The sequence below is a fragment of the Crinia signifera genome, chromosome 4 (assembly GCF_055691185.1).
Source record: "Crinia signifera chromosome 4, ASM5569118v1, whole genome shotgun sequence".
In the NCBI taxonomy this organism is placed as follows: domain Eukaryota; kingdom Metazoa; phylum Chordata; class Amphibia; order Anura; family Myobatrachidae; genus Crinia; species Crinia signifera.
Window position 1 is genome coordinate 103,761,238 of NC_139220.1, and position 26,384 is coordinate 103,787,621.

Here is a 26,384-nt window from a genome sequence, read left to right on the forward strand (position 1 = left end):
CTCTGTGAACTGCCCGCACAGAGTGTTCATTCTAGGCAAAGCAGTGGTGCGGGAAGAAGTGCCTTTTCCTCATAAATACTCATTCTGTTCTTATTGAAAATTTGATATTGCCAACAGACATCAACAGATGATCATAGAACAGAAGACAGAGGGGGGTCAGGTAACTGAGACAATTTGTCTCCACTGCTCCTTTAGTTTAAATAAAAACTAAATTGAGGTATAATAGCACTTTTATTTGTGCTTGGAAAACCAATTAACTGAATACCTTAGGATTTGATAGCCATGTTTCCGGTCACAGTGAGCTTGTATTGTGACACCCATACCATTCATTCATCAGCAAAGCATTTGCCCCACAATAAAACAATTCCACACCTCCACATCATTTAAACCTGAATTTGCAGTAGGGTTTGTATTTTCATAGACCTAACATGGTGATTATTATTAATTATTATTCATTATTATTATTATTATTAGGTTATGTATATAGCACCAGTTTATTCAGTTGCACCTTACAATTGGGAAAATACCCTTTTAACTTATCTTACTGCCACAGTCATAAGTTTAGTTTGACTATGACTTTTCGGTACTCTTTACTTAGAAGGGCGCCCATCATGGCCATCTCGGGCATTGAATGCACTAAAAAATCGGGTGCGATGCGACTGACGAGATGCCCGAGATTTCCCATAGGGAACAATGTTAAATGTCTCAATTGACCCGATTTTCCTGTTCAATGCCTCAATTGACCCAATTTTTCCATAGGAAACTATGTTAAATGGGCCACAGAGGCCAAATAGGCACCCTGAAGTGTATAATGGCCACCCCACGATCATTGTCAACCCGAAGCGCGGCGAGCGCAGCGAGCCCGCGAGGGGCGGCGGTACGCGTCCTACGACCTTTTCATACCCCCACTATCCACGTCGGCGTGGACTTGAGAATAGAAAGTGTGGCGAGCGCAGCGAGCCCCGCGAGGGGACGCGGGTACCTTCACAGGTATCCGCGTCCCCTCGCGGGCTTCACAGCTGTCCGCGTCCGCTCGCCACGCTTCGGGCTCGGTGGCTCGCTGCGCTCGCCACACTTTCTATTCTCAACTCCACGCCGACGTGGATAGTGGGGGTATGAAAAGGTCGTAGGACGCGTACCGCCGCCCCTCGCGGGCTCGCTGCGCTCGCCACGCTTCGGGTTGACGTTGATCGTGGGGTGGCGTTAACAATTCGGGTGGCCATTATACACTTCAGGGTGCCTATTTGGCCTCTGTGGCCCATTTAACATTGTTTCCTATGGAAAAATCGGGTCAATTGAGGCATTGAACAGGAAAATTGGGTCAATTGAGACATTTAACATTGTTCCCTATGGGAAATCGCGGGCATCTCGTCGGTCGCATCGCACCCGATTTTTTAGTGCATTCAATGCCCGAGATGGCCGAGATTTTTTACTAACGATGCCCACGATCAAAATCGTGGGCGCCGTTCTAAGTAAAGAGTACCGACTTTTCTATTGAAGCCTTTTCACTGAGTTTGGATCATTGCATAGACAGCAACTAGGTCGACAAGCATTAGGTCGACACCACTAGGTCGATATATTTGAAGGTCGACATGAATGAAGGTTGACATGGGGTTAGGTTGACAGGGTCATTAGATTGACATGGGGAAGGCCGACAGTCAAAAGGTCGACATGGGGTTTTTCACTTTTTCTTTGTTGACACAATGTTGACACAGTCGACATGGACACTAAAAAAGTGCACCGCATCCCCTAGCATGGCTGGCTGGCTTGCCATGCTTTGGGCATGGTGCCGTGGAACGCTCGGAACACTATTTTATTCTCCCACCATGCCCTAGAGAATGGTAGGGCTTGAAATATCGCCTGTCAGCACGTCAGCTCAATAATAAAGTGAAAAACCCCATGTTGACCTTTTGAATGTTGACATTCCCCGTGTCGACCTAATTACCCTATCGACCTAAGCTCATGTCGACATTCAGTCATGTTGACCTTTATGCATGTCTACCTAGTGGTGCCGACCTAATGCTTTTCGACCTAGTTGTTGTAGACTTAGTGACCGTATCGCTTTTCACTATATTAAGATCCCTAGGCATCAATTAGTTACGTGCACTCAGTGCTGCCCCTTAGTGGAGACCTGGGAATGGCATGCTATTTTGGTCAGGCGTAACAAGATTTTTTTTTTTATTATTCACTTTGAAAAGACTATGTAGGAGGTGTGAGTGGGAGGACCAATAAGATGCTACAATCTCTGGGACTGTTACTTCCTATTGGTTCACAGCTCCCACTCTACAGCTTCACCCAACTTGTGTAGACATCACTGTAGTGAGACAAACACTAGAGCCCCAGATAAAATGGCTGTAAGCAGCTGCCACCTGCCTGTGGTAAAGGGAACCCTGTATAGGGTTTTTTTTTTTCAACCTGCCTGGAAATGCTTCTTTAGCAATAAATATGGTTTATAGTTCATAGAATAATGGTGGAAAACATGCTGCAGTATAGCAGTATTTGCCAACTTGCATTAATAGACAAAATTAGAGAACATGTGGCCTGATTCAGACCTGATCGCATGCAAGGTATATAATGCAACGCCAGAGTAAAATCCCACCCAGTGCAAGTCTGTGAATTGCTTAGCATGGCTTCTGTAAATATCACAGGCCTGAGAGTAGATGCAAATCCTTTCGCAAGCTGCTCACCATCGAATATTTTATCCACGGTGTGCAATCTGTGTGTAGCCCAGGATAGAAACGGTTTGTTCTCAGCCGGAGCCAACGTCACACGCCTTCCCCTCAAATGCCTGTGTACACCTGCGTTTTCCTGAAACTCCCAGAAAACAGCCGGTTAGGGCTATTTCACAAGCTCCTGCCAGACGGCAAAATCCCAGGGTTGCCGACTTTTAAATGCTCCTCTCCGGGAGAAGCCCTGAGAGGAGACTTTCCTTACCCGATCGGGGGGCGGGGCTTGACTGTGACGTCATTAAGTCCCGCCCCCATTACGGGAAATAGGAGAAATGACTGATCTCCATGGAGGGGCGGGGCTAAAATGACACACTTGTGCCATTTTAGCTCCGCCCCCTCCTCTGAGACCCGCGGATTGCGGCATTTACATGCCGCGATTCAAGGGGCTCAGGGGGGTCCGCCAGTTTCCGGGAGGGTTGCCCACCCTTCCGGGGGTCGGGAGGGGGACCCGATTTTTGGGAGACTCCCGGGAATTTCGGCAGAGTCGGCAACCCTGCAAAATCCCGCACGGCCAGGAAGCCGTGCCGCACACAGTAGTTTACAATGGAGGGGATGGCCACAGCCCAGAAGCCGTCCCTTCTAGTGGTGGGATCCGGCTGCAACCGGGCCATCCCGTGTGCATGGACACAATTGTATCCATTATTAACTACAGTGTGCGGCTTTTCACCTTGCGGGATTTCGCCTTCCAGCAGGAGCCGGAGCGTGTGAAATAGCCCTTACTGCCCACAAACGCCGGCTTCCTGTCAATTACCTTGCGTATGGCCAGTGATTAAAAAAGAAGCAGGCTTTTATCGCTGGACTGCCTCGCCCATGCGATAATCGCCCGGCCTGCCCACTTTGGAGTTCTTATGTGGATACTTGTAGTTCAGTTGTAAAGCAGCAGCAGCTCAGTAAATGCCGTTGCCACTATTGGAGGTGTTGGTATCTGTTCCTGGCAGGTGCAGATGTCCGTAGCTGTGGTTGAGCAGCAGTGGAGTTCTAAAGGCCCCCATACACTAGCCGATTTTGGTCAGATTTCAGCCAGATCAGTCGGAGGTGGAGGGAGCAGGGGGGGCTGGGGACGCTGCGGGGGACACAGGCGGCATAGAGCCGGGCAGGGGGAGCCGGGAGCTGTCAGTACTGAATAAAAAAAAAAAAGCCCATACAATGAATGGGCGGCCTGTGATTGGCTGAGCGCTCTCTCAGCCAGTCAGCAATTGGCTGAGAGAGCGCTCAGCCAATCACAGGCTGCCCATTCATTGTATAGGCTTTTTTTTCTAGCACTGACAGCTCCCGGCTGCCTCTGCCCGGCTCTATGCCGCCTGTGTCCCCCGCAGCGTCCCCAGCCCCCCCTGCTCCCACCAGCAGCCCTGCTCTGTAGCCCCCCCCTTCCCCCCCCGCTCCCCGGGTTTTTTACATGTGATAAATCGAGACGATTTATCACATGTAAAAAACGGCACATCAAGTGCCAATCTAATCAAGGGGAAGCTCAGGGGGAAATCGGGGGCGACTTGTCCTAAGGACAAGTCGCCCTAGTGTATGGGGGCCTTTTGTGTCTGCATGTGGTAAGACAAATAGGTTATACATTGCTAGCAAGTTGCTTAGTAAGCGTGCCCAGACAGAGCACCTTTATGATACTGTTCAAGTTTTCTGACAGACAACAAATGTCTAACCACCATGGCGTGTATTTGATTAATTCTAAGTTGTTAATTCATTCTTTAATATGATAGGGGAATGGTAGAGCATGCAAGCAGAACAATAGTGCGCTGTTAATGGGCGTCTTAAGAGAGGAGTAGGCCCTTGTACACTAGAGCACTTAGACTCTACCGTATACGCACAAACCTCCGCCGTACAATTTTTCTGGGTATTTTAGTAGCGCTGTGGAGTCTGAACACTAGAGCTTGCAGACTCCACTGCGCATGCCTAGATCCATGCGCTACTATTATAGATACACCACTGGTGCTGCCCAATAAAGCAGGCAACAGACAGATTATGCACATTATATTATTTGTATGATCTTTCATCAAACCAGCGCCACTTTCTTCTCCTTTTTTTGCTTTGGTCTATTGGGGCCGACAACCCCAATACTAAGTGGCAGCTCTTGGCAAGACACCCTTGGTAGCGCCTGTCCGTGCACCTTAGGGGGCATACTGCACCTCTCTAGATTATGCACATTGGCCTGATTCAGAAGTGGGTGCTGTTGCTGCATCCATGTGTCTGTTAGGGGCGTCGCATGAGCAATAATATGCAAATGTAAGTGTAAGCCTTCCCCTGGTGTACTAGTGTGCGATTCAATAAACAACACTCACATGCCCACTTTCTGCGTCTCTGCCCACTGTAACATCTACCGTAATTTGAGGCATGACGCAATCTGTGCACCTAGGGTTACCACCCGTCCGGGATTACTCGGACAGTCCGGTAATTCAGACCGGCGTCCGGAAGGGTGGCTGCCCCGGACTATAGTTTGTCCTGCAATTGATCCCCCAGCGGCTGCCCGGTGACAAGTTGACAACTAAACAACATAATTTATTGCATACCCGGCCGAAACCCATGTGAGGAAGCTGGAGCCGGGGGGGGGGGGGGGGGGCAGTGATGACCGTCCTCCTACTCCTCCTCCTTCAGTGTCACTGTCTCTGTTCTTCTTGCTGAGCGACACACACTCCGCTGCAGCGCTGCGCTGGCTGGGAGAAGGCGGGACACAGAGTGTGACAGTATAAGTGTCACTTGTCCGGCTCCTCCTGCAGGCTGTGGCCATGTGACCTGTGAGACACACACGTGACGTGAGTGCTCAGCAGCTCTGGTCGGCGCGCGGTGTGTGGCGCAGACAGTTCAACTTCAACTGTTGTCTCGTCTTGTCCAGTGGCGCACGCAGCCTACCTGGCTAGTGCTACCTACATCAGCAGCGCAGCCAATCACCAGGGCAGCCAGGGTTGTAACTTGCCAGGCAGTCCCCCTTCTGCGCGCCCAGCCCAGATCACCTGCTGGGCAATGTGCCTGCCCCAGCCCAGGCCCCAGCCAACCTCCCCCAGCCCAGCACCTGTCCAAACTTAAGGTTAGTACTGTCTAGTGTGCACGGTGCACCACTGTCAATCTGTCTTTCTTTTAAGAAAACTTTAAATAAATCTCAGCTAGCTAGTCAGCTAACTTAAGCTTTATTAATATTATAAATATACTGGGGTATATTATAATCTATGCCGGGGGCAAGTTTAGCTGTCTGGATTCAATGGACCGACGAAACACACCACACCCCACCCCCTACCCCCCCTGCATATGCCGATTCCCTAGGGTTACCACCCGCCCGGGATTACTCCGGACAGTCCGGTAATTAAACCCGGTGTCCAGACGGGTGGTGTTCCCAGACTATACATTGTCCGGGAACCACGCGGTTACTTTGTGGGTGAGACGAGGAGGAGATGCGCCAGAACTAGTAAGAGATGCTTTATTTGAAAGCAACTCACTATAATAATGTGTGTGTGTGTGCGTGTGTGTGTAAGTTACTGTGTGTGTGGGTGTGTGAGTGACTGTGTGTTTGAAGTTGTTTCTGTGCATGTGCAGGCACATATGAAAATGCGGTAAAAACCCCGAAAAAGGGGTTTTTACGGCATTTTCAGCTTGCTGAATCTCGCCCTAGGTGAGCTCATTTAACTTTCAGTATCATCTCTATGCTGATGATATTCAAATCTACTCTCCTCTCCAGACCTCTGCTCACTCGTGTTTCCTGCTGTCTCGCAATGTCCCAGCGCTTTCTTAAGCTAAATATGTAAGACTGAGTTGATCATCTTCCCACCCTCCCACATAACCTCACCTTCCACAATGTCACTATCTATTGCTGGAACAACGCTCTCCTTTGGCCACTAAGTACGCTGCCTGGGCGTTATTCTTGATTCCTCTCTCTCCTTTAAACCACATTCAGCATCTCTCACAGTGCTTTTTGTTTCCACATCAAAAATATTTCCAGGATCAGACCCTATCTCACCCAGAATGCTACAAAGACCCTCATTCACTCACTAGTCATATCCAGATTGGACTATTGAAACCTCCTACTTACTGGCCTCCCTGTAAAATACCTCTCTCCACTCCAATCTATCCTCAGTGCTGCTGCCTGGCTCATCTTCCTCGCCAAACATACCAAATGTCCACCTCCCATCCCTTACAAGCCCTAGACTGGCTCCACTTTTCCCTTCACAATAGAATTTGAGCTCCTCCTCACACTCACTTACAAAGCTATCACCAATTCGTCTCCAAATTACATTTCTGACCATATCTCTCTTTACACTCCCACCCACCCTCTCCGCTCCACAAATGCACGTCGCCTCTCCTGCCAACTGGTTACTTCCTCCTATTCCCATCTCCACTTTGGCCATTGTGCTCTGTATCTCTGAAAATACTGCTCCCTATAAGATACATCATCTCCCTACAAAACTTTAAACGGGCTCTCAAGACCCACTTCTTCATTAAATCGAACCATTTCTCATCAGAACCTTCTGCTTATGCTCACTTCTATCCCTGCGGAGTCACTCAAGTTTGTCTGTCCCTTCCCTTTAGACTGTAAGCTCTTACGAGCAGGGCCCTCTCTCCTTATGTGCTTTTCTAAGATTATGGGCCAGATGTACTAAGCTTGAAAAGTGATAAAATGGAGAGTGATAAACAGCTCCTCCCTGCCATTTTTTAAACACAGCCTGTGACATGCCAGGTAGGAGCTGATTGGCTGGCTGTTTATCACTCTCCATTTTATCACGTTTCAAGCTTAGTACCTCTGTCCATGGATCTGTTACTTTTATACTTGTGTCAGTGTCCGCTGCTGCAACTGTCTTTTATTTACAATGTGCTTGTCCTAATTTGCATTTGTACTGTACATCACTATTTTCTTGTTTTTATTGCTCATCTATGTATTGTCAGGTGCTGCGGAACCCTTGTGGCGCCATATAAATAAATGATAATAATAAACTATGGATTTATGACAAAGGAGAACAGGCGTAATACAAATGAAATATATATGTTTAGCTGCAGCCTAAACGCATTCCCGAAAGAACACACACGTCTGAATCAACTTCACATGTGTACAATAGCGAAGCCATACATATGGTTATTATCTCTGAGGTATCAAGTGCTGCTCTGCCAGCCCTAGTAATCTCATACTATCACTTTGGAAGCTGTACTCAGGTGTTATCAGTAGCCCACTTCATTCCCTGCTGCACTATTTCCTTCCCTGCTGAGGATATCAGTGCAGATGGCATACTTAATGGTCATGGTGCCTCTAGGAGCTCCCATTGTCCTGTTTACTAGACATCAAGATGACAGTGTCTGTAAATGAAAGGCAGCTAAAGGTGTTTTCTAGGGAGAAGACAATACTACATGTGAGAGTAGGCTTCTTCTGGCTGTCACTTGCAGCTCCCTGCATGCGGGGCCCCTGATGCATACACTCTACCTCTTGTCCTCATATTGTGTGTGGAGATATGGGGGAAGGGGAGCAGTAATCCATAACTAATGGGCTTCCCTTTACATTGAAAAGCACAGAGGAGTTGAAGGTCATCCTGTGCCCCCCAGAAACAAAGATGCGAATGGAAAGAAAAGGGCAGCTCTCATTGAGATGTCAAGGCAGAAATCCCGTCCAGGATGGCCAGGCCTGCTCTCACGCAGGGACGGGGCACAGTGCAACTTCATTTAGTCTTTGGGAAAGGGGGAGCGAGGAGAAGACATTCAAATAAATGAAAAGGGTTTAGCGGATGTGGTCACACTGACGAATGGTCGTATTTACTTCTGTGGCACTTCACGTTCCCCGTTTTGGTCTCTCATGACAGTGGTACCCTATTCTTCTTTTGTTATCTCCCTGCATAACTTGAGACATCACCGCTCAGTTTTCCATTAATTTTATACCACAATAATGATTGCCATACATTCTACACACAATCATTACTTCAAAGCGCCCACAAGCTTGCAAAGCTTGGAGTTGAATCACTTAATTAAAAAAATCTGTATCAAAACATGTGACATTAATCAAGTCACATGTCATAACTGAGATCAATATGGAAAATAAATGTATGTTATTGTAGCTCTTTCTAGAGCTATAATGAAGTGTATGGAAGCATATGTGAAAATGATAAGATTATAGAAGTAGTGTATGTTCTTTTCTGTCATTAACAATGTTCTGTATTGTTATTATTGCTCATATCACCACACACCTATAAACAAATAAATAACATAGATATCAACCTTTCAAGTTGCCACCACTAAAGTTGTGTTGTTATCCTGATGAAGGGGTCACCACACCGCACCCCGAAATGTTGATTATGGCTCTCTGGGATTAAATAGTCCACACATTCACCTTGCTACCTGCCTATGAGTGCTGCTTCATTACTGTGTAAATGTGCAAATATATATATATATATTTGACAGTTCAGCCCGGAACTCCCTGAAACTAGAGTGCAATTGAACATTGGTGCCTTCTGGGAGCATATGTAGAACTCAGTACAAACAGGCAGCGGCACTCCACGATTTTGTCAAAATATAGGTGCTTGTACTGTAACTCTGAGAGAAATTGTGTAAGCTGCTCCATATATCGAAGGTAGTTTTTAAATAAAGTAAAATGGAAGCGCTTGTATATGACCTGTCACCAATATGTGGGTCAAAAATACAAAACAAAAATTAGAATCGTCAAGCATATATACAATATATAAAAAAAGGTTTACCCACACACAGTGTATCAGACCTTTTTAAAAAACTCATAATATAGACCCTTCCATATTAAACTTTACTGCGATCCAGAAAAAACACCTCATTATAACTGAACTAAAAAAGAATGACACAAAATGTATCTACGAGCTGAAGGCCCTTACACGTGCTTCCCCCTGTGTATGACCACTTCCCCTTTTCAGAACATCCATTTCTTATGACTTCAAATAAAGTTTTTAGTATAAATATAGAGTGCCAAGAAAGGTCTAGTATCCCTGTCAAAGTGTATACTAAAAACCCGTTGGTAAACCTCAGAAATCAGGAGCCTTCACCTGGAAGTACACTACCCAAACTTCCGGTAGAGAACAGACACAACGGCCAGGAGACGGACACACTGAAAAAGAACATTGACAATACCTCACTGAGCCGTGCAGAGGAACAACTTGCACGAGGTATTGTAGGGACAGCATAGGTCTGGGGTAGCCAACCCTAGTCCTCGAGAGCTATCAACAGTGCATGTTTTGCAGGTCTCCTCACAGAATCACAAGTGAGCTAATTATCTCCATCTGTGGATCTTTTAAAATGTGTCAGTGATTAATGAGTGCAGCTGTGCAGCAGCTAGGTTGTCTGGGAAATGTGAACTGTTGGTAGCTCTCGAGAGCTAGGGTTGGCTACCACTGGCATAGGTTATCATTTATTTATTTACAGTTTCTTATACAGCGCTGAAGATTCCGTTGCGCGTAACAATTGTAGACAGTGATAAAACAAACTAAGTAACAACAGACAGACTTGGAGGACGGAGGGCCCTGCTGCAAGCTTACAATCTGTCTCCACTGCGTGATACCCAGTGCCACCTCTTAATATCATTCCCATACCATCACAGCTTTTCAAAAAAGGAGCTGTAAAGGTACTTGTGAGTTATCCGGGCTCCCGATTTTGGGTACTTGCGATTTGCATGCGATATCGCATGCGATATCGCATGCGATATCGCATGCGATTTGCATAAGATTTGCTATTCATTTCATTACCCCACTATCCCCAAAGTGTGTCTATCAACGTGAACCCGAAGCGTGGCGAGCGCAGCGAGCCCGCGAGGGGCGGCGGTATGCGTCCTCCGACCTTTTCATGCCCTACTATCCACTAGGGCGTGGAGTGAGAATAGAATAGTGTGGCGAGCGCAGCGAGCCACCGAGCCCGAAGCGTGGCGAGCGCAGCGAGCCCCGCGAGGGGACGCGGACACCTTCACAGGTATCCGCGTGCCCTTGCGGGCTTCACAGGTGTCCGCGTCCCCTCGCGGGGCTCGCCACGCTTCGGGCTCGGTGGCTCGCTGCGCTCGCCACACTATTCTATTCTCACTCCACGCCCTAGTGGATAGTAGGGCATGAAAAGGTCGGAGGACGCGTACCGCCGACCCTCGCGGGCTCGCTGCGCTCGCCACGCTTCGGGTTCACGTTGATAGACACACTTTGGGGATAGTGGGGTAATGAAATGAATAGCAAATCTTATGCAAATCGCATGCTAAATCGCATGCAAATCGCAAATCGCATGCGATATCGCATACGATCTAGTACCAAAATCGGACGCCCAGATAACTCACAAGTACCGCTGTAAACATACATTGTTGCATAAAGCATTTTATTACGTCTAAAGGTGCCCATACATGTTACAATTATTGCATGCAATATTGTATACAAGATCGCATCTCATCGCATCTCGGTTTTGCGATGAGATGAGATCTAGTACAAAAAGTATGTGCAGCACATACTTTTTGTACTGGATCTCATCTCATCGCAAAACCAAGACGCGATGAGATGCGATATTGTATACAATATTGTATGCAATAATTGTAACGTGTATGGGCACCTTAACCCAATTTTTTCTTTTTTTACAGGCAAGAACCTAATGTTTCTGTACCCTTATTTTATTATTTTCATATACAAGTGCTCCCATCTTACTTCGTTTGTACTTTTGATTCATTATTTGTTTTTTTTTGCTCATTTATGTATTGTGCTGCCATATAAATAAAAGATAATTATATGGCCAGTTAGTGAAGCACCACTGGTGCGGTGGAAAGCATTGGAGGTGTGCTGGATGATGTACATATAAGGGGGGAAACATATGATTACCAGACTTCTGATAGTAAAAAAAGAAATGCTTATTTTAACATTTGAATAATGTGCTTTTAAGTGTAGAATCAGTACAAATACTGTAGTACAATAAGTAGTTATTTCATCCTGCCGTCACACTTTCTCATGTGCATAAAACCTAGATTTATACATTTATGACCATTAAAGGAGTGAAGCTATAGCCTAGGTGATGCATGTAATTGGGGAGCCAGCCCTCACGTACTAGTGTGGCTTGTGTGAGGGGGACATGTGACAATCAGAAGAGCTGCTAATCAAGCTAATCAGTTTGGCGACGTTTTGCCGAGCCGTGTATCTGTTCCTCTTCCACATGCCAGCACAACAACAGGGCCGTTCAGACTAATTACTTTAATCCTTACGATGGCTCATTCCAGCCAATGTGTCTCCCACACTGGCAGCTTTGGCCTTGCATGCATTTTGTAGCACCAACACTTGACTTTAGCTTTTTCAGTTCCCTCCAGTAGATGGACACAAAAACATGAACAATACACTGACTATCACATACTCCTAAACTATGTATGTGGATACAAATAAATGCTTCTTTATATCATTCCAAAAGGAAACTTATGGTTTTATTTGGAGTATTACACAATTAGAATCTAATATTCTAACTTATTTTCATAGGTTTTAGCATTAGATCAGTTATTTGATACAGTATCTCTGCAGATGTTTCAAATTCATATAAATTTGTTGGGATATGGGATACAAGCATGATGTCGACACCATTAGGTCCACATGAATGAAGGTCGACATAGGTTAGGTTGACATGGTTATTATGTCGACACAAGCATTAGGTCGACATGGGGTTTTTCACTTTTTTTTTGAGCCAACGTGCACTAGGGCGTGGTGGGAGAATAAAATAGTGTGCCGAGCACAGCCAAGCAGTGAGCCCAAAGCATGGTGAGCGGACACGGTGCTATGTGTCAGTGTCCATGTCGACTATGTTGAAATCTGGGACAAAAAACGTGAAAAACCCCACGTCAACCTTTTGGCTGTTGACATTCCCCATGTTGACCTAATGCTTGTGTCGACCTAACCCATGTTGACCTTCATGCATGTCGACTTTCAGTCATGTCGACCTAGTGGTGTCAACCTAATGCTTGTCGACCTTGTTGCTGTCTATCCTATGATCCATACCCGAATTTAGAATAGGACCCTCCCTCACACGTACATCTCATATTTGCAGGTTTCCATTCCTAAATATTTCTATTACTAAAGCAAACTAATACACTGCTCCGCAGAATGATCCCTTTCATCCAACTGGCATGTCTGCCACCACCGTAGTTGATACACATCGGGCCCATTTAACACTTCACAAGGATCTACGTATACAAGAAAAGGAGTTACAACTCCAGTGCGCAATTAAAACACTGTGCAGCTTAATGAAATAGACACCAGAGGGTAAACATCCAGTAAATACCCCAAAGAATATTTGTACAGAACACACAGATAGTGAATCACACACAGCGCTCAGTGTATAACCTTCACAATAAGTAAAATAACATCACCATATTTATTCAATATTCTGGTATTCAGGTATTACAATGATCAGTGTAGACTGGGATGCCTGAAACAATATCCGTCCATTCTCACATATAGGCCTTTATTCAGATCTGATTGCAGTACAAATTTGTTTGAAAAATGGGCAAAACCATGTGCACTGCAGGTGGGGCAGATGTAACATGTGCAGAGAGAGTTATATTTGTGTGAGTTATTTTGTTTCTGTGCAGGGTAAATCCTGGCTGCATTATTTTTACACTGCAATTTAGATTTCAGTTTCAACACACCCCACCCAGATTTAACTCTCTCTGCACGTTACATCTGCCCCACCTGCAGTGCACATGGTTTTGCCCATTTTCCAAACAAATTTGTACTGCAATCAGATCTGAATAAGGGCCATAATGTGGGAAGGGCGGTATAAGAGAAAGCAGAAATAGTGCAAATGATCTTTGATAAAACAAGAATTTTAATACACTTACAATATGTAGATGATAAAAAGGGCATAAAGATATTCCAACAATGGCAAGGCAGCAAGGTCCTATGGAAATAAGCAGGTTCAGCAATAGATCTAATACCAGTGCGGAACAGAGATTGAAATCCGGACCAAGAACACCGCAAGAGAAAAGCAGCAGCCTTCTCCCGGAGGATGTCCACTATTTCTGCTTTTTGTTATATATCAGAACAAATCTTCTGATCTTTCATGCAACATGTAACATCAGAAGATTTAGCAAAAGATCCACGGAAGCGCGCATCGGACCGATATCTGCCGATTTTCGGTAAACATCAGACAAAATATCGGTCAATTTATCGGAAATCGGTAAAAAAAAATCATTCTAGCGTGTGGGCACCTTTATGTGTGCTACATGCCAGAGCTCCACAAGAAAAAAAATGCATTTACTTTTACATATAATATGTTCTCACAACATAATATACTGAACAGCTGGGCTGCTCCTCCATACCGTATATCAGGTTCTCAAACAGCTCACATTTTCCAGGTTACCCAGCCTGAGAAAGCCAGACGTTGGTGAAACACGTGTATGATCCAGGAGGAAGATTGCTGCAAGCAGCCAGCATTGATGCTGGAACTTTTATCTTCACTGCTGCATCTCCAGCTGATCCATTCGCGAAATACATTAGGCCAGGGGTCCTCAAACTACGTCCCATGGGCCACATGCGGCCCGCTGAGGACATTTATATGGCCTGCCGGGTGTTTATGCCGCCGCTGCCTGTCTGACTTTTTTTTACATGAGAAGGACGGTCATTGGTGGAAGGGGGAGAGGGGGCGGCAGCCGCCGCCGATTGGCTGGCCAGCTGAAGCGCTGGATCATGAGAATTGTTGTCCGGCTGCAATCTAGCTTCAGGTGGTGAGAGGAAGCGAACAGCGCAGACGGACTACAACTCTCATCTCCCAGGATTCAGAGGAAACCAGGGCATTTGGGAGGGCCGTCTGAGCGGTGACTTGTGGGCAGTGATGGTCCGAAGCGGGAGTGCGAAGAGCGGGGGAGAGAGTGCGGGAAACTGAGGCATCACAGCACAGAGGCAGCTTGGAGGAGGTTGGGAGCATTATTACCCCCTGAAGAGGTGAGTCCCATGGTCACTACTTGGGCTACGCTGGTGAGCACTAATTGGGCTGCGCTTGACTGGCTCTCTCTCCCTCCCTCGAAAACCATTGAGTGCATTCCCAAACAAAACATGTGTGGATTCACTGGAAAAATTGCAAAAGGAGTTTCAATTTAGATTTAAAGAGCTTCATCTCCATGAAGAGGAAATACAGCTTTTCCGTAAGCCATTTTCTATTGACATTGAAAATGTTGGAGGCTGTTTTTTAGTTTGCCCTGGGCACCAAAACAACTAGTTACACCTCTGCCAGTAAGTTATTTGCAGCTGAGAATTTGTACACACTGGATGTGCTGCTGCCTACTGGCAGCTTTGCATATCCCATCTTTGCGATGGATGCTGGACACAGCCTTCATTGTAACTCAATTATTGAAGTCTGAGTAGCTCTATTGCTGTGCAGCATGGCCGCAGGAAGTAAGACAATGGAGACAATGCAGCTGCATTCAGAACCATCTCTGCTTCAAACATAGAACCAAAATGGCCATGACACACCGGTGTATTTGCAGTCACTCCCTGTTACATCCCTCAAACAGTCGCTCACTGTCAGTCATTTTGGGGAATAAGGAGCCCATTTATTAAGGAATATTACCGCATAGGATCACATTGATCCTATCGTGTGGATGTATCGTCCTGCACATGCAGGTACAGGGCTCAGAAAGAGCCCGTTCCTGCGATGCACTGCACTCAGTCGGGTGCGGGGGCCTGCTCTTGCGTGGTCAGCCCTGACACCCCCCTCTAACCACACTGACCCGGTGGTGGTGCAGTCTACAGTCCATAGGCTACAACCACCTTAGAAGGGCGATAGCCAAGGGAACCAACGTGATGCTGCCCGATGTTGATACATCAGGCAGCTTTGCATTCACCCACAATAACCTATGGGGGATGCAGCGGTGCATGAGGGATCGCAGAAGGGATCGGAGATTCCTGCTGCGCTCCCTCCTACATACTATCTGGTGATACTTAATATTTGCAGCTAACCCCCCGAGAACTGGTTGCAGTGTGACGTGGATAGATGCACAGACTGCTAATAATCACTCACCTGTGAAAACCGGTTTGCGTCCATCAGTGAGTCGGGACCAAGGTTACTGAAGTTAATGATGATCAATATTTTTGTGAACATGCAGAGATGCAGTAGAGAATTTATCTCTGAGGCTTATAACTGAACAAAAGTAAACTAGCACCAAATCTAAAATATCTGATAATTAGGGTATTAAAACAGAAATAACGCATCAATAATTCTATACTTTTGTTATACTCTGTTTTCTCAAATATTGTAATTTATTGCTGCAGGTGGCGTTAGCTTGTTGCACAAGGTACTAGCCACGGCATATGAGGCCTACCCTTTGCGCTAAGCAGCAGGTGTTTGTTAGAAGCAGCAGCCATTTTGTTGAATCATGACTTGCATAATAACATTATAAAATGGCTGATCATTCAGAACAATGCTGTAAAGGTGATTTCTTATAGAGAATTGTTTTTTGGTTTTAGAAGCTTAAGAATGTGATGTTGACATTATAATGGAGCAAGGACAGAAAGCTAGTCTCCACAAACTGAATAATATGGGAACAGGGCCACACATGCGTAGACCCTAAGGCCACTGTGCCTAGTTACAAGGAAGTTGGGTGTTGGGTTAATTATGACATCATGATGGAAAGCAGAGCTTGCCAATAAGACTCAATGCTTATGAGTAATTAATTAATGTGATTAAGGTTTAAATATCAGAGTTAGAGAAGGAGGCGGCAGGCACTTGAGGAAGAACAAGCAGGCACGGGGGCTGGAGGTAACTATGAAGGAGGTTTAATCATGGCTGATCACTGTCCTTGAAAGGTGTCCATTTTGATTTAGAATTACTGTTTAAGTATTAGCTAATCAATTTTATGTTTCTTGTGTTAGTCTGCATTTGCAAATACCTGTAATGAAGCTATTCTTTAAGTAAAGCATTGTCATACATGTTATAACAAGGTTGTGTTGGTGTGCAATCATTTCAGCGTTGCCGTTATATTTAAAGGTAATAAAGTAAATATATACAAGTTTGGGTTATCAATCATATCTAATCAATCAATCAAACAAATCTTTGCGTTATCAAGGGTGACTATTAGTAGTTTTCATGTTTCTCTCATATATGGAAGTAACCAGCTCTAGGAAGCTGCTCAAAATGAGGTTTTAAATAGACCAATAAAAATCTTAACAAACAATTTGCTGGTTATATAAATGCATAGCTACATGTAGGAAGCGGAGAGGTCTAAACCATGTGAGGTTCTTGTGTATCTTGAATGCCTGGGTGTTTTCACAGATGGCTGCTTTCTGTTTCAAAGTGACTCAGATGCAAGAGAGCTGTTCTGTAGGTCCAAGTAAAAGCCTTCATTCAGCATGCCTTTCTGGCTTTTTCAATTATGTTTTAAAGGTGAAGTTATGCTACTGTACATGTGTTAAGTGGGTAACAAAAAAATTTTTTTTTATTGAGGGACGGCATTCTTTTGCAAATGATTTCCACCTACACATATATACAGTATGATATACCATTCCAGTAGTATAGCTTCTCTACGTGTATAGACCTGTCCTCCACAATATTGAGAGCCGGGAAATGTGTGTTTATTTTAGTTGACACAAATTCAACATATTATTTTCAGCTTACTTGATTAAGAAGAGCAGGGTGCTATATATGTTTGCTAAATTGTATAAAGAGAGTACACTATTACATTGCCTTTATACATATTGGGCCTGATTCAGATGTTGGTGGTGTGGCACAAATCGCAAACTACCAATGGTCTGTAATTTGGACATATGCAGTACAGGTCCTGCATTGATGGACACACTATGGCTTTGATTGAATACAAAAAAACAAAAGGCAGGACGTGTGCTAATAACCAGGTGCATGTTAAAAATATATAGGGGTATATTTGTGGAATTTAATAGGCCAACATCTTGGTACAGTCCAGGTTTTGCTTCTCTAGTAAAATCAAACCAATATGGAATTTGGTAGCCAGGGACACAGTGGGGGAAATTTAGGTGTATTGGTATCCAGAAATACACTTATTTTTGACATTTACTATCCCGAAAATACGTCAATTCGTATTCGTATTGATAGCACATCAATACGAATACGAATTGACGTATTTTCGGGATAGTAGATGTCAAAAATGAGTGTATTTCTGGATACAAATACACCTATTTTTTTTTTTACAAATTTCCTTTAGTAAATTTCCCCCAGTACCTCAACTGTCTAAAACCTACAGCATTAATGGGAATGATATTGGCCGCAGATACAAAACTAGCATGGCCGTCATGGTGTCAGTGATCTGCTGTGGAAGCTTTCATATTTGTTTCCTTTTTCAAAGGATTATTTAACAGTCAATTGTTTTTTTTTTTTTCATATTAGTCTTCTTGGTCCTCTTCTGGGAAGAAGATCTAGCCCCAACAGCAGCAACAGGCCAAGCATTCTTCTGAAAAATCCTGGATGGGAAGGAGTGATCTAGCCTTATCTAATTGGATTCAGGACTACCTCAGTTTATTACTGAGGATATTGAGGTTGAAGGTGTTGGAGATAGCAGGTGGCGGAATCTAGTTGAGAGAAGGGAGCTAGCTGATGCTAGACTGCTTGTTGTAATTTTTTAGCTCAAGTTTCTGATGTTGACAAAAATGAAGTGATGTAACAGAGAGGTGGTTCCTAATTGGTTAACATCTGTGCCTTTCTACCCAATAAGGTTTTACAAATGCTAAATATAGCTTGATAATTGTCAGGAAAAATGTGGGTAAATGAATACCCCACATAAGAGCTGGATTTTATGGTCATACTGTTTGCCCAGGCATGACAATGGCCTTTCTTAGCATGGGCTTCCATTAGTGTCTGACATACAAAAAAACATTCTTCTTCCTGGAGAGCCACTCGATTTTCAGGAGCCTCCCGGGAATGTAGTTTAGTCCTGTATAAGATCTTATTCAGACTTACCTAAATACCTGAGAGATTGAATGGAAAGTCAGGTTAATTCACAACAATAAATTATACATTTACAGGTCATAAGTGAAAATACAATTTGGGAGTTGAGTTTTAGTTTTCTGTAGTGTTGTACAATACATATTAAATAGCATATGTTTTTGAGTGTTCCTTTAATGTTTGGTCTGTCTTAAACTCAAAGTGAAACCGCTTTACCTCTGGAAAGTGGATCAAGAACAATGCTGAATTCCACTTCCTGCCAAACCCATATAGCCAGCTTCATTACAGGAACCTGTGCCTGCCTAAATCTTATGTATTTTAGTTCAAGCATTCCTGTACTGCTATTACTTTTATCAATTGTTTACATAATATGACTTTGAATACTGTAATGCCAAACCTGCCCTTTATTACTGGCAATGCATCAGCTGCTAATAAACTATGTACAATTCGCTCATCTATCTGGACTCTTCACATCATAATTACAGAAAGAGTAAACATTTGTGTAGAATTGCAATTTTTTTTATATCTTCTCTAACATTAAAACTAATAACTGTTTTTTCTTTCAGTGTCAATTTATATTGGATTAAGATGCATTTCCACTTTTGCATGGAATTATTAATGCGTAATTAAGCTTTGATCCTCTTAAGAACAGCAAACTGACAGTAAAGCTTTCAATTATAACAGATTATAGATCATGCAGCTGAGACTCCTTCCACAATAGAAGCCAAATCCCGGGTTAGTGCACGTGCAACAATTTGGAATTTTGCATAGTTTGATAGTAAGCAACTCGGGACTAAGGGTCTGATTCTGGTTCACTCGCAAAAACAAATGCTCTCTATAATGGACAAAACCATGTGCACTGCAGGTGGGGCTGATGTCATTTGTGCGACTGTAATGGCTCTGTTCAAGTCCCCAATACCATCTACTATTTAAAAAAAATAATTAAATATACATAATTTTTCTGAAAAGTACATTTAAATGAAGTTATATATACACATATAGTTAATTTCAGTGCTTCATATAGCATAGGTATATAAATTAACTGTATGTGTATATATAACTTCTTTCTCTCAGCCCGGATCTGAGGTTTAGAGGCTAATTCAGCCATAGGGGAATCTATATAATTCAAACATACTTTTCAGAAAAACTAACCTTCTCGCAGTGTTACAATCTATAGGGATAATAGGAGGGATACATGAGGATATAATTACATAGCATGGCAGTCCCACCAGATTAGAAGACAGTCCTGATGGGATGCAATCAGATATGAATGCTACTGTAGGTTATGTGAGGTTCTGAAACATGATAAGCTTGCCTGAAGAGGTGAGTTTTCAGGGAACGCTTGGAAATTCGAGGAGGCTAGAGGAGAGTGTTAATGTGCATGGAAGGGCATTCCATAGAATGGGTGCTGCCCAACAAAAATCCTGCACATTTAAGTAAGTAATGAGTGTGGATGAGAGATGCAGATCTTGTCCAGAGCGGAGAGGTTGGGTGGGGATATATTTAGGATTATTATAAGTAAAAATATTTTATATTGAATGCGGTAAAATACAGGCAACTAATGGAGGGACTGACAGAGTGAATAAGCAGACGTTAAACGTCTAGCCAGGAAGATCAGCCTCGCGTCTGCATTCAAAATGGATTGTAGCGGTGAGAGTCTTTTCTTAGGAAGACTGGAAAGGAAGCTATTGCACAAATCAATGTGTGATATAATGAGTGCATGGATTAGAGTTTTTACAGTGTCTTGTATGAGGTACGGATACATTTTGGATGTTTTTAGATTCATGTAACATGATTTAGATACAGATTGAATGTGAGGAATAAAGGACAGTTAAGAATCGAGGATGACCCTAGGCAGCGAGCTTGTGGAGTTGAATTGATTGTTGTGTTCTCAACAGTGATGGAGATATCAGGTTGGTAACTACTCTTGCCTGGTGGGAGTATGATTACTGGAAATGTTGAGTTTGAGGTGGCGAGATAACATCCAAGATGAAATGGCAGAAAGGCATTTAGAGACACGGAGCAATACTGGTGGTGACAATTCTGGGGAGGATAGATACATTTGAGTATCATCAGCATGCAGATGATACTGAAATCCAAAAGAGTTGATTAGAGTGCCAAGAGAGGAGGTATAGATTGAGAAATGCAGAGGACCGAAGACTGGGCCTTGTGGTACTCCAACTGACAGAGGTAGTGAATAGGAGATAGAATCAGAGAAGCGAACACTGAAAGAGCGATTTGATTGGTAGGATGAGAATCAAGAAAGGGCTGTGTTCTGAAGACCTAGAGATTGTAGTGTTTGTAGGAGAAGAGAGTGGTCAACAGTGTCAAAGGCAGCCGAGAGATCTAGAAGAATAAGTAGTAAGAAATGGCCTTTAGATTTAGCAGTGGCCTACATGAACAGGTCTGTAATATAAAATACCCTCTATGAACACATCAATATGTATATAAAGGAGTTAGAGGAAGCAGATTGTCATACTTTATCAGATTTGCACAGGATCTGCCATTGCATAGGGCAGATTTAGAGAAATACCCCAACAAAACACATACTAAAAAAATCAAAGAGTTCTGATGATATAGCTATTTCACTCAATGGTTTTCCTAGTACAGTCATTCAGACAGCAGGCATTAACATCTGGTCTGCAGAGGTTAAAAGGTTTGCCTCTGACTTAATGCCATTATTTCTCAATCTGTTAATCACGGATACTGCACCACCCCCCATAAACAATGTGGTTAGTATGTTTTACTGATACCCCTTTTACACCGCCGAAAAATCCGGGTCAGCGGCGGGTCAGACCCGGATCCGCGGCGGTGTAAATGGGGGGTATCCGTTTCCATTTACACGGGTCCTCTACCCAGGTCCTGACCTGGGTAGAACACGGATAGGACCCGTGTAAATGTCGGTGTAAATGGTCCCGCTGCGGGTGCAGGCACCCGCAGCGGGTCCACAGCGTGCAGCGCTGGGGAAGATGTTCCCAGCTGCTGCGGGAGGAGGGGGGTCCCTGCGGCTGCTGAGGAGAGGGGGGTACCTGTCAGCCTGCTGTGCTGGGGGTACCGGGGTGCTGGGGGTACCTGTCCTGCCTGCGGTCGGATCTCAGCGGAGAAGATGATGTGCGCCGCTGCTGTATCACCCCCCCCCCCCCCCCCATCCGGCAGCCGGTCCCTGCGGCGTATGGAGTGTCAGTATCGGCGGTCCCTCCAGCGCATAGGAACTAGTACTAGTTCCCATGCGCCAGAGGGACCCCCGCCACTGACACTCCATACGCCGCACGCCGCAGGGACCGTCTGCCGGGGAGGGGGGGGGGGGGTGGTACAGCAACGGCGCACATCATCTGACTTCTCCGCTGAGATCCGACCGCAGCAAGGACAGGTACCCCCAGCACCCCTTGCACCCCCCGGTACCCCCAGGTACACCAAGCACAGCAGGCAGGACAGGTACCCTCCGGCACCCCCAGCACCTTAAAAAAAAAAAAACACTTAACCTGGGTCAGCCCTGCCATATATATATATATATATATATATATATATATATATATATATATATATATATATATATATATATATATATATATACATATATATACATATATACATATATATATATATATATATAATATATTTCTATATATTATATATTTCTATATATATATATATATATATATATATTTTTCTATAAATATATATATAAAATATTATTTAAGGCAGGGCTGACCCAGGTTCAGTGTAAATGGTGCAGACCCAGGTCCGACCCAGGTCAAAGTGCTGTGTAAATGGGGTATAAAGCAGGGTCAGACCCTGGATACTCCAGCATTCAAAGACCAGGGTCCGACCAGGGTTTTTGGTGTAAAAGGGGTATGAGAAAGTTTGATACTTTAAAAAAAAAAACTCAGGCAGTAACTATATATGCCATTAGAGGTGAAGACGAACAGATGTTACATGGCAGTCAAACATGTTTACATTCCACAATTGCCAGGAAGTGTAACCATTTCTATGACCCATGACCATATAGTCAAATCTAATTAAGCAAACTTCCTAACTACTACTTGGTTGTGTTTCTCCTTAAAATTCTCCCCTATGGCTGTGTAAGCCTTCTCTTACCATCACACCTAGCTGTCTAACACACACAGATTAATGCGTCACACTTGAGCAAACTGCAAGACAGCAGCCACTTTATTCCAGAGCTTGTTATCGCTGGTGTTATACTGAGAAAGTACATATACCGTACCAACTGCTTTCTACAGGTGCTGTGGTTGTAAGTAGATTGAAGATCTTTAGTTGCTGTATTCTTTTTGTAAAAGGTTGCGCTGATTTGAGGTGATTGCCATGTTTTTTTGCACTGCACAGTAGTAATGCTCCATGCACATTATGCCCTAAAGTAATAATGCTCCACGAACCTTATGGCCCACAGTAGTAATGCTCCATGCATTTTATCCCACAGTAGAAAAAAAACCTTACACATTATGCCACACATATATCCCCCTTTACACATTATGCAGCAAAGTAGAACCCCTCCTTAGACATTATACCTTCTTCAATCTCTCAGAAATGAAGCACTTACCCATACAACACAGCTCCTCAGTGTATCACTGTGGGGGCCCGAAGTCTCCATCTTTACCAGTACCGACTCTTCTGCAGCCCAACGCGGATGGAATAGCTACATGTTGCAGGTCACTGTAGGACTGGGAGAGATGTCCATGAAGACACTACAGGAGACTGGGGGGCGCAAAGCACACAGGCCAGACCAGCTGCAATGCAGTCTGATGTAAAGTGTATAAGTAGCGGTGCACCTGGCAGAGGAGCCAGACACACTTTATTATACATTGCAGTGGGCAATGACACATACGTGATCATGATTGCGGGCGGAGGCGGCCAATTCCGCCCAGAGGGCATTGGCTGCACCACCCTTCCTACGCCCCTGATAGTTTGTGTGGGTACTGTATAAATGTTTCCTGATATCAAATTTGAAATTTGAGCAGGCCAAAAAGTGCCAAATTGGTTCAGCAATGAAGGGATTAAACAGTTTACCATAACGCACATTGGAACTATCGCAAACTTCAACTCTTTATCATACTATAATGTCAATACACAAAGGGAGAATTGCAAAGAAACTGGTGCCACTTTTCAGTTTGAGAATTAGTATTTTGTTTTACAGTATCTGGAAGCAGGTGGATAATGCTGTTGGCATACCTTAATGTAAGCGGGCAGTACCAATGCAGAGAGATAGGCCACAACATATACACCAGGCATGTCCAAACTATGGCCCTCCAGCTGTTATGAAACTAAAAGTCCCATCATGCCTTGCCACAGTTTTGCTATTAGACAATGCTAAAACTCTGGCAAGGCATGCTGGAATGTGTAGTGTCACAACAGCTGGAGGGCCACAGTTTGGACATGCCTCATATACACTGTTGGTCTATTGTGTACAGCCCTAGTTTCATATTGACTCAGCCCATAGAGTGGCAGGCAACAGGTCCACTTTAAGTAAAAAAAATTGTCTACCATATTAATTTGCCCACTTGGGGCACTGTAAATTTAGTGACTGCTGATAAAACATTAAGCCATAGTTACTTTCAAGTCATACTGAACATACACATTTGCTAAATAAGCATAATTGTCTTTAGATTGTAAATATCAGTAAGGTTCCATACATAGGTTTTTTTTTATCGATCGCAGAGTAGTGTTGAATTCATACATATAGAGGACATTTAATGGGATTGAGAGATATCGGTCTAATTGGGCATACATGTAGCAATTTTTGCCTATTTCCTAAGCGATCTAACAAGATTTTAATAGATTGCTTAGAAATTAAGCACAAAGCGCTGCGCATGTAGGGCCCATAGCAATGCGCGTCCCCGCAAGTCACTATTACCGGGATTGATATTTCAAGCATGAGTGAAATATCTAGTCATCGCATGTGTTATCTCTATTGAGAACATGGGCAGTGACCGATCACTCAGCACACTTTGCTGCGCGACTCTGTGAGGGAAGTGATCTGTGCTGAGCGATTCAGTATTGCTTCCCAGTGTTATTGATGCAATGCGCGGAAACTAAAATATACATCAATAGTGGGAAATTTACTGGAAGGTATTTTAAAGGATAGCATTCAGGAGTACTTGACAAGCAAGATGCTTATTAGAGGGAACCAGCATGGATTTTTGAGGGATAGGTTATGCCAAACTCATTTAATTAGCTTCTATGGAGGAGAAGAGTGAGAATTAGACCAGGGCAACACAGTAGATGTGGTCTACTTTACATTTTCTAAGGCCTTTGATACAGTACCTCACATGAGGTTGATCTATAAAATATGGGAGCTGGGTAGCACCATTTGTACTTGATTAATTGGCTGGAGATCAGAGATCAGAAAGTTGTGGTAAATAGAAAATGTAAAATTTAACCCCTTCCCGACAATTGACGTACATTTACGTCATGGTCGGGAAGTACTTCCCGACACATGGCGTAAATGTACGTCATGGCTTGTAACTGTCACCGCGTCTATAGACGCGGTGACAGTTTCAACATGTCTGCTGTCCCTGACAGCAGACATGTCCGTGCATGCCCAGGGGGGGCTGCGATGTCGCCCCCCCGTCGGCGATCGCTGTGATTGGCTGTTCAGTGTGAACAGCCAATTACAGCGTTTTCTGTGTCACCGGCGAATAACGTTCGCCGGTGACACGCGATCGGAGGTGATTGGTGCTGTAAAGTACAGCACCAATCACCGCGGGGTGTAAGGGTGACACTGGTGTCACCCCACCTCACCCCGCCCGCCCCCAAAGGCCGTGATTGGTTCGTCGGACCGACGGACCAATCACAGCCAAGGAGGGCGATTTAAACTAACGGTGACTGCACTGCAGACGCCATTCCGGTCTGGAATTGCGTGCAGTGCGGTCACCGTGCCTAGCTGCCGCAGTATACTGACCTGAACCTTGCCAAATACTTACCTGATCCTTGCAAATATCTTGCCTGCTTCATCACTGCTTGTAGTGTGCTGGATGCTTCCTGGATCCTGTTACTTGTGACTTCCTGTGTTGTGAACTTGTGCTGCTGCAGTGTAATAGCGTTAGATAGAGAGAGATAGAGAGAGATAGTGTCAGAGAGTGCTATATTTTGTGCTGCTGCAGTGTGATATAGTTATAGATAGAGACATAGAGAGAGAGAGATAGAGAGATATAGAGAGAGATAGAGAGAGATAGAGAGGCCTAGTGACAGAGAGTGCTATATTTTGTGCTGCTGCAGTGTGATAGTTATAGATAGAGAGATAGAGAGAGAGAGATAGAGAGAGAGAGATAGAGATAGTGACAGATTGTGCTATATATTTTTATATAACTGACTGCTGCCCCCCCTTTTGTGCTGATCAGTATAAATTAACTGATCAGCAACTTTTTGGGGGCGCAGGTTTTTTTATATATATATATATACCTGTCACTGCTGCTGCTGCAGTGTCATAGAGTGTTAGATAGTGAGAGATAGAGAGATAGAGAGAGATAGTGACAGAGAGTGATAGAGAGTGCTAAATTTTGTGTCTGCTGCCCCCGCCTTTTGTGCTGATCACTATATCTGAGGTGATCAGCAACTTTTTGGGGGTGCAGAGGTTTTTTTTTTTTTATATATACCTGCCAGTTGCACTGTCAGTTGCACCAAAGGTTGTGCACCTGCTGCCCCTCACTGGTAATCAGTGTCGCATCACTGATCACCTTTTTTTTTTGTGTGTGTGCTGTGGGGTCTTTTTTTAATTTTTTTTTTTACACACACTGTGATTTTGTGGGTGTCCTGTGGCCGCTGTGCGCTGATCAGTGACGTACATCACTGATCATC

The 26,384-nt window shown here is 44.3% G+C and overlaps 1 protein-coding gene across 2 annotated transcripts in view; it reads left to right on the forward strand.

The window, feature by feature from the left end:
* LOC146074234 (uncharacterized) overlaps nucleotides 1-26,384 on the forward strand; it is a 62,844-nt gene that overhangs the window by 13,301 nt on the left and 23,159 nt on the right. Inside the window, exon 4 of one of the 2 annotated variants that reach the window (XR_014473388.1) lies at nucleotides 18,018-19,017. The exons of the other annotated variant lie outside the window; for it this stretch is intronic. The gene's annotated coding sequence lies outside the window, so the exon portion shown is untranslated. Of the gene's footprint in view, nucleotides 1-18,017; nucleotides 19,018-26,384 lie in introns of those variants that run through there. 2 annotated transcript variants of the gene reach the window in all.